At 41.7% G+C, this 15,639-nt stretch overlaps 1 protein-coding gene across 1 annotated transcript in view; it reads left to right on the top strand.

Annotated features, from left to right (window-relative positions):
- LOC124789096 (testis-specific serine/threonine-protein kinase 1-like) overlaps window positions 1-15,639 on the top strand; it is a 118,311-nt gene that overhangs the window by 28,323 nt on the left and 74,349 nt on the right. The gene's annotated exons all lie outside the window — the stretch shown is intronic.

The raw sequence follows: 15,639 nt of genomic DNA, 5'->3' as shown, positions 1-15,639 counted from the left end.
TCGCCACAAATGCTCAGTGGTTGAGTACTGAAACATGCCACGCAGATACTATGAAGGCCAAATTTTCACACCTGAATATCTTTCCAACTAAACAATTCCAAAACTTCCAAACTTCGCTGAATTGTCCGTAACTACATCAGCGTTTATCACGACACGTATCAAACGCGAGGAATTCAATATTCCTTCATTTTACACATAATGAGAAACATCACATTTAACATGTCCTTCCGCGACCCAAACTGGTGAGTGATTCCCTTCTTGCAGCCTCACTCCCAGTATAACTATCAGGTAACGAGTGGGAACCGTCTCAATTCTGATTGGCTGATCATACTCGCTGCCAATCAGAATGCTCGCTCTTGATCATCCTCGCGCCAAAAATAGCCTGCACCAATCCTTATACACAGACACATTTGTGTCAATCTGACATGCAAATATTAAAGTAATGTCTAATAGACGAAAACGGAAAGGCAACAATTCTGAAAATATTCTTTACATGGAGACTTCATTCCAGCTGACTTTCTGGCTGCTCTGATACAATAGCAATCACACCTAGAATATGTCAGCAGCAAAGTGGGGTAAATTCCCTTGGGTCATTTTACCACAACAGGCTTGTGTAACTCTTGCCAGTTACTTAAAACAGTATATAATACAACATTTAAATCTGACGAGTTCCCACGTGCACATTCTCATTTACTCATATTCATTCCCACAACAATATTAGACACAAATAATAATTTTGTCTGATTTTTATACTACGAAAAGGAAAAATAATTAAAGTTTTAATATGAGAATCTCAATTAATTAATTCTGCACGCTGAGAGTTCTTATTATGTTTTTTTTTAAATGATACCAAAAGATAAACTATTATATTTCCTAACTGAATTTAGTTCCCTAAGTGTCGGTTTTTTACGTTTTAGTAATTTTTTCTAGCTCTGAAACTATGATAGTTATAATGGTGAAATTTTTACACAATCTTCTCCTGAATAACAAAAGATAGTGTACCGATAATGTTTAATATCATTTATTTAGGTTCATAGGTGGCATGAATATACAGTCGCTCGAAGTGACACCGGAGCCGTTCTCACGCTGCAGTAGCAGCAGGTGTACATGACTCATTGACAGGACACAACTTGCGGTTTCCTTCACAGCCTCCGGCTCCAAAACTGCAGGCTGTATAGCGAAGAATGTTACCGCGCATTAACTCGCAACATTACAGCCTGGAATTTAGTTTATTACGGACGCATATCAGCATTGCGGGTTGACTAACTCTCAGGCGAGCAGCTATTCGTTTCCTGTCCAAGGAAAGTAATTTCGGGGGTTACGCTGAGGATAAATGGCTACTACGAACGCAACCTTTTTTTAAAGCTCCTTGTGTGTTCTTCTTTACATTTAAAGTTTATTCATGACCAGAGTTACAAGTTCTAATCAGTTGTTTCTTTCGCCTACGTGCTTCGTTGTGTGGTGAGTTGTTTTGGGAACGTTTGCATCTACGCGAATTTTTAATCGTTTTATCGCATTTTATTTTTGGTTAAATATTTCAAGCTAGTTTTGTTTAACGTAGATTGCCAGGCGAAAGAAGTGAAGCACTCGGAGGGGAAGGAGGAAATGAAATGATATTTCACGGATTGAGTCGGAATGTAATTCAGCAATTAAAAAATCCAGTCAAATTTACAAAGAATTTGGCAGTATGAGCTATTTCATCAGTAAGACGTTGCCCCTCTCTGGCATGTATGTATGTATTGATTTGCTTGGGAGGTTGTCATAATGGTGCTGTTTCCTCTCTGAAGTTAGCTGGCCCAGCATGTTGTGACTGGTCCTTGAAATCCTGAATACTGGCTCTGGTTCGGAATTGACGTCCGAGCAGCTCCCAAAAGCTTCCTATTGGAGAAATATTTGGGCATCCTTGTGCCCACGGAGTACGTTAGCACCACGCAGACAGTTCACTGAGATATATGCCGTGTGTGGACGAGCATTCTCCTGTTGAAGAATTTCACCACAATACTGTCGCATCCCCCCCCCCCCATGAACCATGGACCTTGCCGTTGGTGGGGAGGCTTGCGTGCCTCAGCGATACAGATGGCCGTACCGTAGGTGCAACCACAACGGAGGGGTATCTGTTGAGAGGCCAGACAAACGTGTGGTTCCTGAAGAGGGGCAGCAGCCTTTTCAGTAGTTGCAAGGGCAACAGTCTGGATGATTGACTGATCTGGCCTTGTAACAATAACCAAAACGGCCTTGCTGTGCTGGTACTGCGAACGGCTGAAAGCAAGGGGAAACTACAGCCGTAATTTTCCCCGAGGGCATGCAGCTTTACTGTATGATTACATGATGATGGCGTCCTCTTGGGTAAAATATTCCGGAGGTAAAATAGTCCCCCATTCGGATCTCCGGGCGGGGACTACTCAAGAGGATGTCGTTATCAGGAGAAAGAAAACTGGCGTTCTACGGATCGGAGCGTGGAATGTCAGATCCCTTAATCGGGCAGGTAGGTTAGAAAATTTAAAAAGGGAAATGGATAGGTTGAAGTTAGATATAGTGGGAATTAGTGAAGTTCGGTGGCAAGAGGAACAAGACTTCTGGTCAGGTGACTACAGGGTTATAAACACAAAATCAAATAGGGGTAATGCAGGAGTAGGTTTAATAATGAATAGGAAAATAGGAATGCGGGTAAGCTACTACAAACAGCATAGTGAACGCATTATTGTGGCCAAGATAGATACGAAGCCCACACCTACTACAGTAGTACAAGTTTATATGCCAACTAGCTCTGCAGATGACGAAGAAATTGAAGAAATGTATGATGAAATAAAAGAAATTATTCAGATTGTGAAGGGAGACGAAAGTTTAATAGTCATGGGTGACTGGAATTCGAGTGTAGGAAAAGGGAGAGAAGGAAACATAGTAGGTGAATATGGATTGGGGGACAGAAATGAAAGAGGAAGCCGCCTGGTCGAATTTTGCACAGAGCACAACATAATCATAACTAACACTTGGTTTAAGAATCATGAAAGAAGGTTGTATACATGGAAGAACCCTGGAGATACTAAAAGGTATCAGATAGATTATATAATGGTAAGACAGAGATTTAGGAACCAGGTTTTAAATTGTAAGACATTTCCAGGGGCAGATGTGGACTCTGACCACAATCTATTGGTTATGACCTGTAGATTAAAACTGAAGAAACTGCAAAAAGGTGGGAATTTAAGGAGATGGGACCTGGATAAACTAAAAGAACCAGAGGTTGTACAGCGATTCAGGGAGAGCATAAGGGAGCAATTGACAGGAATGGGGGAAATAAATACAGTAGAAGAAGAATGGGTAGCTTTGAGGGATGAAGTAGTGAAGGCAGCAGAGGATCAAGTAGGTAAAAAGACGAGGGCTAGTAGAAATCCTTGGGTAACAGAAGAAATATTGAATTTAATTGATGAAAGGAGAAAATATAAAAATGCAGTAAGTGAAACAGGCAAAAAGGAATACAAACGTCTCAAAAATGAGATCGTCAGGAAGTGCAAAATGGCTAAGCAGGGATGGCTAGAGGACAAATGTAAGGATGTAGAGGCCTATCTCACTAGGGGTAAGATAGATACCGCCTACAGGAAAATTAAAGAGACCTTTGGAGATAAGAGAACGACTTTTATGAATATCAAGAGCTCAGATGGAAACCCAGTTCTAAGCAAAGAAGGGAAAGCAGAAAGGTGGAAGGAGTATATAGAGGGTCTATACAAGGGCGATGTACTTGAGGACAATATTATGGAAATGGAAGAGGATGTAGATGAAGATGAAATGGGAGATATGATACTGCGTGAAGAGTTTGACAGAGCACTGAAAGACCTGAGTCGAAACAAGGCCCCCGGAGTAGACAATATTCCTTTGGAACTACTGACGGCCGTGGGAGAGCCAGTCCTGACAAAACTCTACCATCTGGTGAGCAAGATGTATGAAACAGGCGAAATACCCTCAGACTTCAAGAAGAATATAATAATTCCAATCCCAAAGAAAGCAGGTGTTGACAGATGTGAAAATTACCGAACTATCAGCTTAATAAGTCACAGCTGCAAAATACTAACACGAATTCTTTACAGACGAATGGAAAAACTAGTAGAAGCCAACCTCGGGGAAGATCAGTTTGGATTCCGTAGAAACACTGGAACACGTGAGGCAATACTGACCTTACGACTTATCTTAGAAGAAAGATTAAGGAAAGGCAAACCTACGTTTCTAGCATTTGTAGACTTAGAGAAAGCTTTTGACAATGTTGACTGGAATACTCTCTTTCAAATTCTAAAGGTGGCAGGGGTAAAATACAGGGAGCGAAAAGCTATTTACAATTTGTACAGAAACCAGATGGCAGTTATAAGAGTCGAGGGACATGAAAGGGAAGCAGTGGTTGGGAAGGGAGTAAGACAGGGTTGTAGCCTCTCCCCGATGTTGTTCAATCTGTATATTGAGCAAGCAGTAAAGGAAACAAAAGAAAAATTCGGAGTAGGTATTAAAATTCATGGAGAAGAAATAAAAACTTTGAGGTTCGCCGATGACATTGTAATTCTGTCAGAGACAGCAAAGGACTTGGAAGAGCAGGTGAATGGAATGGACAGTGTCTTGAAAGGAGGATATAAGATGAACATCAACAAAAGCAAAACAAGGATAATGGAATGTAGTCTAATTAAGTCGGGTGATGCTGAGGGAATTAGATTAGGAAATGAGGCACTTAAAGTAGTAAAGGAGTTTTGCTATTTGGGGAGCAAAATAACTGATGATGGTCGAAGTAGAGAGGATATAAAATGTAGGCTGGCAATGGCAAGGAAAGCGTTTCTGAAGAAGAGAAATTTGTTAACATCCAGTATTGATTTAAGTGTCAGGAAGTCATTTCTGAAAGTATTCGTATGGAGTGTAGCCATGTATGGAAGTGAAACATGGACGATAAATAGTTTGGACAAGAAGAGAAAAGAAGCTTTCGAAATGTGGTGCTACAGAAGAATGCTGAGGATTAGATGGGTAGATCACATAACTAATGAGGAAGTATTGAATAGGATTGGGGAGAAGAGAAGTTTGTGGCACAACTTGACCAGAAGAAGGGATCGGTTGGTAGGACATGTTCTGAGGCATCAAGCGATCACCAATTTAGTATTGGAGGGCAGCGTGGAGGGTAAAAATCGTAGAGGGAGACCAAGAGATGAATACACTAAGCAGATTCAGAAGGATGTAGGTTGCAGTAGGTACTGGGAGATGAAAAAGCTTGCACAGGATAGAGTAGCATGGAGAGCTGCATCAAACCAGTCTCAGGACTGAAGACACAACAACAACAACAACTGTCGCATCAGAGGTAACAGATGAAAACGCAGGATTTCCTTGTTTCCCATTTACGACACCACTGAAAACGCAGACATTTACGTTGTGGTGTTAACGGCAGTCCACACAAGGGGCATTAATTCCCTAGTCCAGTTGCTGCTAGTCTCTGACAATCGTACGTGCTGGTACAGAATGTTTCTGGGAGTCCATTACTTGTTCTTGGATGGCAGGCACGTATGTGAAAAGGTTGCGATGTAGTTGGTCACAGGATGTCAGTCCTTCCTTGTATTCGTCACATGTGGTCGATCGTAAATTTGATGCGAGTATGTCTGCCCTCATGTTTAGACGCGGTCCAGCATCGGACCGCTGTCACATCCGAATGCCGTACGAATCTGGATACTGCAGTATTCTATCAGCTGGCGAACTGGAGATCCACAATTAAGCCCCTATCAAACGTCGTGTGCTGATAACGCTGACTAACACGTACACGCGGAATGTACGAGTCCTTCAATGAAATCACTCAAAGTCAGACGTTATTCACGTCCATTATATGTCCTAATACGAACTCTTGTCATTCATTTACGCGCCGATGATGTATATGTGTACGAAGTTACATTGACATACAATCATGTTGTCTAGGTGCTTTACTTTTCTGCATAGAAACAAAGGCGTAGCACTTCACTTTACTGAAGGTAAAGAGGGTGAAGAGGGTTGTTGGAGGACGAGTGTCTTGAAAAGGACATGGAGAAAAAGTCTTGAAAAGGATTTGGAGGGAGGAAGACTCCAAACTAAGTGCTTGCAAAGGGAAAAGAAGGCTAGGCAGAGCAGGGAAGAGGGAATTCAGAGGGTCTCTTATATGGAGAAGGATAGCAGTGTTCTGTTAAAGCTGGAAGGATGGGTAGATTCAAGAATGAATTTCATCGACAGGTAGTCGGAGGCGATTAAAGTTTAGGTGGGACTGGATGTAGGAAGTGATTAGGTGTAAATTTAGTGGGAAGTGCAGGTATGGCTGAAGACGCGGGTGAAGAATTTGGAATGAGACGGTAGGGTGGTCGGTGTCAAGATTATGGAGCGTGTCTAGCATCTGAAGATGTTCAGTGTGGGAGAAGAAAAGGGGAAATTAAAATAACATACAGGACTGTGGTGGGGTGTGGTAGACCGACACTGAAGACGAGGCAGGGTGCACGGTTTTCGAGCATTTGGACCAGCAGAATTTTGGTGAAGCAAAACTTTAGGCGACGCTGACATAGGCTTTCTAGGTGTGATGTATGGTGTAGCAGTGCGATGTCCATGTTCGGCCATTTAGTGGGTTCAGTATACAAAGTGAATGTAAAACCTTTTCTTGATTACAAAAATTTACTTTTAAATAACTGCGCTAGATACAGCTGTGCCGTTTGTTGCAAATGGTAGTTTAATTCGTAAGGGTTTTATGGGTGTACTTCCACATGTGCTCCGTCCGCTGCCCTTAGAACGTCTAGCCGATAGTCAGTATCACTTCATGTCTTTGTCAACATCTCCTCCTTCACTGCCTCTACAGCATCTCTTTCGTGCCATAAGAATTTACTCATAAGGAACTGGTGAACTGTGCACCTTATCCTTAAAGTAACCCCACAAAACAATCAGGAGGGGTTATGTCTTTTGAACATGGTGCCCATGATGCTGAACAGTCTCTACTGATCCATTTTTCCGGATACATTTCATCCAATAATGGGTGAACAAATAATTCCCAGTTCGCTGGTGAACTATCTTGTTTAGACACTACCCTCGGTTGAAATTCATGTAATTGAGGTGTAACGTAAAGCTACAAGATGTCCAGGTAAACTGCTGCCATAATGGTAGATTCAGTGAAAAAGAGCGATCGAATAATACTAATTAAATTCTCTCGAGCTTCCAGCCACTTCAAGTGGTTTAAAATCCTAGAGCTTTAGACCGAGTACTCCTTGGCCATTGTCTAGTGGTGACTGTCAGACAGTGATCACTTAACAATGGGCGAGGAACACTAGTCCGAAAACTCGTAAATTTTAACCGGCTTGACATGCCCAGAAGCTCGAGAGAAATCTGTTCAATGCACATCGCCGCGAAATTACGCGTACGCATATCGATGGTGGGCAATGAAAACCTCGTGACTCCATCTGTCTCTGAAAACTCGTAATTCCAGTAACCTGTACTTCCATAATTAAAGAGAGATTTCAGATTGCATGAATTTCTCTAACTTATCAATAAATATGCCTCTACTATACAGTTACACATGTAGGAACTTTCTTTATCACTTTATATTATTTTGTAAGAAACCGTATTCGCTTAAGCTGCAAAATTTAACAAAATGAAGTTACGAGGTTTTCAATACCTACCATGGATATGGTCCAATAATAGTTTTATGCATTAATGCACACCACACATTCACTTTTGGGCTGTTACTTATCTACTGTATCACAATATGTAGGTTCTCCAATCCCCAGATACATTGCTATTACGTCTGTTTACTTTCCGCGAAATGTGAAAAATCACTTCATCCGAAAAATAAACTTTATTAAGGTAGTCATTGTCTGCATTGATTCGTTTCAGCTTGTTCCTAGCAAACTCATGCCTGGACCTATGCACGAGGTGCACTTTTTGTGCCTGGAAATGCAACTGTTCGTGTGAATTCTTCACCATAGTGCTCTGAGGTATACCTGTTCCTCTGGAAACACGAATCGTCCATTTCTGCGGACTGCATTAGAATGCTGTAAGCGAGGTATCAACAATGCCGTCGCTCACCGAAAATCTACCACTTCGTCCTTTGTCACCAGCACTGCCAGTCTCCTTAAACTTTTCCTACCATAGTATGGTGCTCTTCACGTCTGGCCGATCTCGACTATGTTGTTGTTGTTGTGGTCTACAGTCCTGAGATTGGTTTGATGCAGCTCTCCATGCTACTCTATCCTCTGCAAGCATCTTCATATCCCAGTACCTACTGCAGCCTACATCCTTCTGAAATTGCATAGTGTATTCTTCTCTTGGTCTCTCTCTACGATTTTTACCCTCCACGCTGCCCTCCAGTACTAAATTGGTGATCCCTCGATGTCTCAGAACATGTCCTACCAACCGATCCCTCCTTCTAGTCAAGTTGTGCCACAAGCTCCTCTTCTCCCCAGTTCCACTCAATACCTCCTCATTAGTTATGTGATCTACCATCTGATCTTCAGCATTCTTCTGTAGCACCACATTTCGAAAGCTTCTGTTCTCTTCTTGTCTAAACTATTTATCGTCCACGTTTCATTTCCATACATGGCTGCACTCCATGCAAATACTTTCAGAAACAACTTCCTGACATTTAAATCTATAGTCGACGTTAACAAATTTTTCTTCTTCAGGAACGCTTTCCTTGCCATTGCCAGTCTACATTTTATATCCTCTCTACTTCGACCATCATCAGTTATTTTGCTCCCCAAATAGCAGAACTCCTTTACTACTTTAAGTGTCTAATTTCCTAATCTAATTCCCTCAGCATCACCCGACTTAATTCGACTACATTCCATTACCCTCGTTTTGCTTTTGTTGATGTTCATCTTATACCCTCCTTTCAAGACACTGTCCATTCCGTTCAAGTGTTCTTCGAGGTCCTTTACTGTCTCTGGCAGAATTGCTTGCTAAATATACAGATTGAATAACATCGGGGATAGGCTACAACCCTGTCTCACTCCCTTCCCAACCACTGCTTCCCTTTCATACCCCTCGACTCTTATAACTGCCATCTGGTTTCTGTACAAATTGTAAATAGCCTTTCGCTCCCTGTATTTTACCCCTGCCACCTTCAGAATTTGAAAGAGAGTATTCCAATCAACATTGTCAAAAGCTTTCTCTAAGTCTACAAATGCTAGAAACGTAGGTTTGCCTTTCCTTAATATTTCTTCTAAGATATAGGCACTTCAAAACTGTTGTTGAACTATAATAGGCGAGAGTATTTTACGAAACATCAGAACACAATGCGTTTTCTCCTGCATAGTGACAGCACCACTCCTGAATTACACCGAGTGAGGTGGCGCAGTGGTTAGCACACTGGACTCGCATTCGGGAGGACGCCGGTTCAATCCCGTCTCCGGTCATCCTGATTTAGGTTTTCCGTGATTTCCCTAAATCGCTTCAGGCAAATGCCGGGATGGTTACTTTGAAAGGGCACGGCCGATTTCCTTCCCCATCCTTCCCTCACCCGAGCTTGCGCTCCGTCTCTAATGACCTCGCTGTCGACGGGACGTTAAACACTAATCTCCTCCTCCTCCCTCCTCCTGAATTACGCTGCCTGCAACAAGAGAGAGAAAGAAAACAAATCAGACGCCCTCAGATGACACGTAGAAATGTATCCATAAATGCTACCATTTGCATAGCCATGAGGCAGTGCGTTCTGTAAAGGGCAAAAGTCATAACAGGTGGAGCGCCACGACAGTATCAGGCCACACTGGAGTAAGCCAAGTGCCGGTCAGCGACCCACGTGCTGAGTGGACTGATACCTGTTCCGCATTGCAGTCTACCGCGTGACGAAATCAGACCGGCCGCTGGGAAACACTGACCCACTGGTGGTTATGGCAGCCGACCATTGGCTCTATTCCACATGATTCGGCACGACATACAAACGCCGCCACCACTGCAAATTCAGCAGGTAGCAGAGCATGTACATCCACTTGAACCAGCTGTCAGCACTCGAACAGCTGGACAGTAATGTGACGTCAGCCCTGTGCTGCTCAGTGCCATGCTGATGACGTAGATACAGGACATGAGCCGTTGCCTGCCACCGAAGCATCTGGGCAGTAGGACCGACCCACACCTAGCCGTCCGGAGTACGACGTGAGGGTCTAACCATCTTTGACCATCTTGCCCTCATTGGAGTATCAACAGAAGCCCTCTACATTCTAGGTGCTGGAGCGTGACACAGCAGAAGTTTTCGCAGCAGCTGCTGCCGGACGTAACTTTCCCAACAGTTTTTCAACTGTTAAACCACTTCATGAAACATATGACAACACAGCCTTAAACAGTTATCATCCAATTTTCTTACTAAGATCTTCTTCCAAAATATTCGAAAAAGAAATGTACTTGAGAATAATAGCACACTTTGGAAACATAATACGTTTGTTTGATGGCCATCTTCCTCAACAACTGTCAAAATTAATTACAAAAGTGAAGTGTAAATAACCCTAACACAGCTCAAGAAATACTGCAGAATTTCAAAAACTGCCAAGTGTATACGTGAAACGAAGTCTTTCGACATCAACCACTGCTAGCTAGGAGGGAAGGAGCAGTAGTATGGGGAATATGTAAGGAAACATTGTAAGTAACTTGAACTTCAACTTTATAAACAAAACCCTGTTTTTAATCTAAAACAACCAAAAAATGTACGAACATGTGAATCCAGTTCGCAGAATAACCAAGGAAGATACTTTATAAATGAAAGCAAAACATGTCTGATGTAAAATTCTCTTTCATTAAGTTGCAGTGAACTGAAGATGGAAAAACCAATACTAACAGATTAAGTGAAAACAGTTACTTGGCATATCACAGTTTGGAGTCCAGAAAGGTTACTCGACTGACAATGCTATCTATACATTCACTCATAAAATAGTACAAGCCTCAAGTAATAATATATCACGAGTTGGTATTTTTGTGATCTTTCCAAGGCATTTTATTATGTAGATCATGCTAATGTCTTAGAAAAACTCAAGTTTTAGAGAACTGATGGCTTTTGCACAGCTGGTTTGAATCATTCTTAACAAACAGAATCCAAAAAGTCGTACTGAATAATTCAGATAAAGGGAAGCCCACAGGGTTCAATTTTGGGTCCACCCCTATTCCTTATATATGTGAATGACCTTCGAATTAACATGCAACAAAGATGATGCTCTTTGCAGACAATACCAGTGCTACAATAACTTCTATTAGAGAGAAAGCAACAGAACAGTTGGTAAATGATATTTTCCAAACTATTATTAAGTGTTTCTCTGAAAATGGACTCTCCCTAAATTTTGGAAAAGACACCAAATCTGTTTTGTGCAACAAATACAAATAAACGATGTAACACATGAGCAGGATTCAGTAAAGAGGGCGGAATACTCCAAATATTTGGGTGTGCATATTGATGAAAGCTTCAACTGGAAGAAGCATATCACTGAGCTTCTCAAACAGTTAAGTTGAGCTACTCTTGCTCTTCATATAATTGCTAATCTTCAAAATAATCGTGTCGGTATCCTGACATATTTTGCCTATTTCCACTCAATAATGTCTTACAGAATAATTTTCTGGGGTAACTCATCATTTAGAAAGAAACTATTGATTGCAGACAAGCAAGCGGTAAGAATAATATGTGGTGTTCACAGACGTCATATAGCCACCTCTTCAAGGGGCTAATCATTTTAACTGCTCCGTCACAGTACGTATATTCGATAATGAAATGGACCATAAATAATGTATCACAATTTGAGAAGAACAGTAATTTCAATACCTACAACACCAGAGGGAAAATCAACCTCTATTACATACTGTTAAAGCTGTCAGTGGCTCAGAAAGGATTTCAATATGCAGCAACAAAAATCTTCGATCATTTTCTCAATAACATAAAATGTTGTAGATACAGCGAAGCAAGTTATAAATCTGATTTAAAATCATTTCTCATGGACGACTACTTCTATTCCATTGACGAATTTCTATAAAAAACTGGTAGCTAGTAAAAAAGAATAAAAAATCGTGGTTGCATCAATAGGATTAAAATTAAAAATGTGTTCATTTACATTAACATTATCATGTATACATATCTTGTAAACTGACTCGTTACATATCATTATGATAAAAAAGAATCGTTCAAAGATGCCATGCCATGCCATGGCATGAGATCAAGGAATACCACACCGATTATTCCGTAACTGGACATTGCGCACCACACAGTCATCCGTTGAGGGTGAAGAGCCGCGAAATGCGGATTCTCATACCCCAAATGAGCCCATTCAAATGACCCCATCACTAAACCAAACCAAACATATGCATACTAATTCTCATCATGCCCCGTCTCCAAACGTGCAATTTGAACGTCCTAATGCAAACCGTTCAGAAGTTATGAAGATTTTATTTCATATAGCTCAGTAATTGTCACCCTGTGTTAACGTGTGGGTGTATGTCAGTTCAGCCGGTGAGGGAAGTAGAGACTTCCTTGCGCTTTCTGGTAACGTAATGCCTACCTTGCTAAACTTCTCCGGTGAGGCTTGGCGAGTAAAAGCGCTCTCGTTTGTTTCTAAGCGAAATGTTGGTAGTGAGATCCACCCAATTCCCTTAAGTAAAGTTTTGACATCGGCCGCCGTTGGCTGGCATATCTGAACGATTCACAGGTTCTTCTCTGCGTACGAAAGCGTTTGTCGTTCTTGCGGCTCCCCGAACCATTGGGTATCCACACCTACTCGCTTAAAAAACGGGTCCTCAGGAAAATTACCAGTGGCTGGCGTCTTGGGAAGCTCAGTCTTGGCCGGAACGTCGATGTGATAACAATGTGTGTTCTTTCGAAAACAGTTCGGTACGTTTTGTGCTCCGGTTAGTGAGGGCAGACACTTGTCTTCAGTTACGAAGCTGCCTCCTTAAATTCGCTACTTGTGCGGGAGTGTTTTTCATTTCGAATCGTGAAATGTTTTTGGGTAATTCTTACGATTAATGTCTGTATTTGAGTCTGCCCTTTGTTTGTATCAATATGGGTCATGTGCCATCAGCACTGGTGCTTCTTTAGACTCACCGAGCCTTTATTTAGAAGTAGTGCTTTATTCAATTTGAGAACGTGACGGTACTGATGTAAATGAAATCCCTGGTACAAACAGGTTGGTGATTTCGAGTAACATGCCTCGCTCAGAACCTAGTTAAAGTCTACATGATCTAAGTCGGAGTTAGTCACCAACGACTAGCTTGTAATCCGGAAGTGAATTTCGTTTTTAGATCACGAGATCTGAATTTTGTTCATTGTGGACTTGAGTAGGGATTTTTACGCGGTTCAACCACTAGATGTGCGAAAAGTGAGGCACCACGTTTAGAATGCCATTTAACGAATTGGATTAATAATTTCACGCAACATGAACCCCAGTATGTGTAATGATTTTCAGACATTACTGAAATTACGGAATTTTGTAATTTAGTGGAGAAGTTTTGACTTCGACTTAAGCCCTTTTGTAGCACAACCATTCACTGCGGTGTGATTAAATGGTGGTGGAGGAAATTTTATTTGTTTCTATTACTATTTTACGTGTGCCTATTTTAATATTAATGCAAGATTGTTTTCCCTTTTTGTGTGAATTTTCAGTTGTCAGGTTATCACTTCTGAGATCATTTGCGCTGGTGTTTCCTCGTACAGGAAGTAGACAAAAATATGGAAACTCCAAAAATACAACACATTACCATGCCTAATATGTTGTAGTAAAACCGTTGGAATTCGGAACAGTTTCGAGTCGTCTCAGAATAGATAAATACAGGTCCTGTATGGTTTTCAAGGGAATCTTATACCATTCTTCCTGCAAAACAGTGGCAGCGATCAGGCATCCTTCTCTCCATAGCAGACCACAAAGGCTCAACAATATTGATAACTGGTGACTGTGGGGGCCAGTGAGATGCGACAATTCACACCCGTGCTCATAAAACCAGTCGTGGACGATACGAGGTGTGTGAACAGGGGCCTCGTCTTCTTGGAACACAATATCACCACAGGGGAACAAACATTGTACCATCACATGGACCTGATCAATCAAAATGGTGACACAGTCCTCCGCAATAATGCGACCCCCATGTGGACCATGGAATAGCATTATATGGCTGCCAAAATCCATCACTTAACCCACGCCATGTTACACTCCCGTGACGTAAAGTCGACCACAGCTTGGCAACAGTGTGTAACAAGACTTGTAACCTCCCCCTCACTTACCGACCTTAATGACAGTGAAAAATGAAACCGCGTGTACCTAATGGGAGTTTTGGAAAAGCAATCGTCACCGAAGTTAACCTGTCGGTAAAGAGGGAGGAAAGGGTTACATCTAAATGAAAGGAAATGTGCTAATGAAACTGGTGGAAATCAATTTTGAAAAGGGGTAAAGTTAATAAAGAAGGTAAATGTGCAGCCGTTACGTTAACAATTAACTAGCGGTAATTAGGTATTTGAGATTTGGGGGAAATCACGGTCGCCAGTCCTAAGGACAATTACTATAGTAACTGAAAAAGAAAGGTTATTACACATATAATTAGCACTAGAAGCGTGGCAACTGAAGGTTGACACGTGTAGTGTGAAAACTGAAAGTTTGTCAGAAGTAATAAATTTCGCTACACTTAATTTAGCAAAAGAATTAATGAAACCGGAAAATCGAAAGTTAATTTAGTGACTGAAGTTAATAGTGAGCTTTCTTTCTGAAGCACATCGAAATACAGTTAGTCTTGGACTACCTCAACAATCATTTCTAAAGCTACTTGAATCTACGCAATTTAGAAAGAAAAGATTTAACTTTGAACTTGAATTAAACGATTCTGAACAATTAACAATAGTAAAATGTAGTACGTACCAAGCTGAGCTGCAGTCACAGGTAAGCTAAAATATGGTAACAAAGCTCGCACTCTTAATTCGTGCTTGTGTAATCTGAATATTGTAGCCAGCTCTGAGACTTTAACTGAACTTTGAAATTAAAGCAGCGAAATAGAATATTACTTTAATGCTGGCGTTTGAATTTCAATGACACTCGGGTTCATTTCGGAAAAGGAAGGGACTCTGCTTGGTAATGCAATTGGGACAATGAGCAACAAACGTTCATGCTAAGTTGCTGTAATTATAGTTACGAAAATGGAACAAGATTAAAAAGCTGAGGTCTGCCATACAGTTCTGAAACTTTACGTGCTTTTAGTCTTCCTTGTTGGTTGATTGAAGGTTTGAAGCCGTCGATCGAGGAGGTGGCGACAGTCACTCATTGTCGGCCGTCGCTGTTGCAGAAGCTGGATGTTGGCGCGCCTTCTTCTCGACACGGTCACCAGGCGAAACGGGCTCTTGATGTGCGCCAGCTAATGCTTCCCGTCCGCGACACCATGTCAGAAACTATCATCGCGAGTCGAGCGCAATTACATGCTGCCAAACCCCGAAAGCGCGGCAACTCGCGGGAGCGTCACACAACACCTGCTCCACTCGCTACTCCCGCCAGACTCTCACTGTTCTGCCCGCGCTCCACGCGGCAGAGTTAACACTACCAAAGATCCTACACACTTTGATTCTTCACACGACCTATCGATGTAATCGTTCGATAGCAGTTTTCCCTAGGCAAGACCCAGCGTAAAATACAAATACTCTTTACACAACAAACTAATTATACATCGACATAAATG

The sequence above is a fragment of the Schistocerca piceifrons genome, chromosome 3 (genome assembly GCF_021461385.2).
Source record: "Schistocerca piceifrons isolate TAMUIC-IGC-003096 chromosome 3, iqSchPice1.1, whole genome shotgun sequence".
Taxonomy (NCBI): Eukaryota; Metazoa; Arthropoda; class Insecta; order Orthoptera; family Acrididae; genus Schistocerca; species Schistocerca piceifrons.
This window is presented reverse-complemented; position numbering and strand designations above follow the sequence as displayed.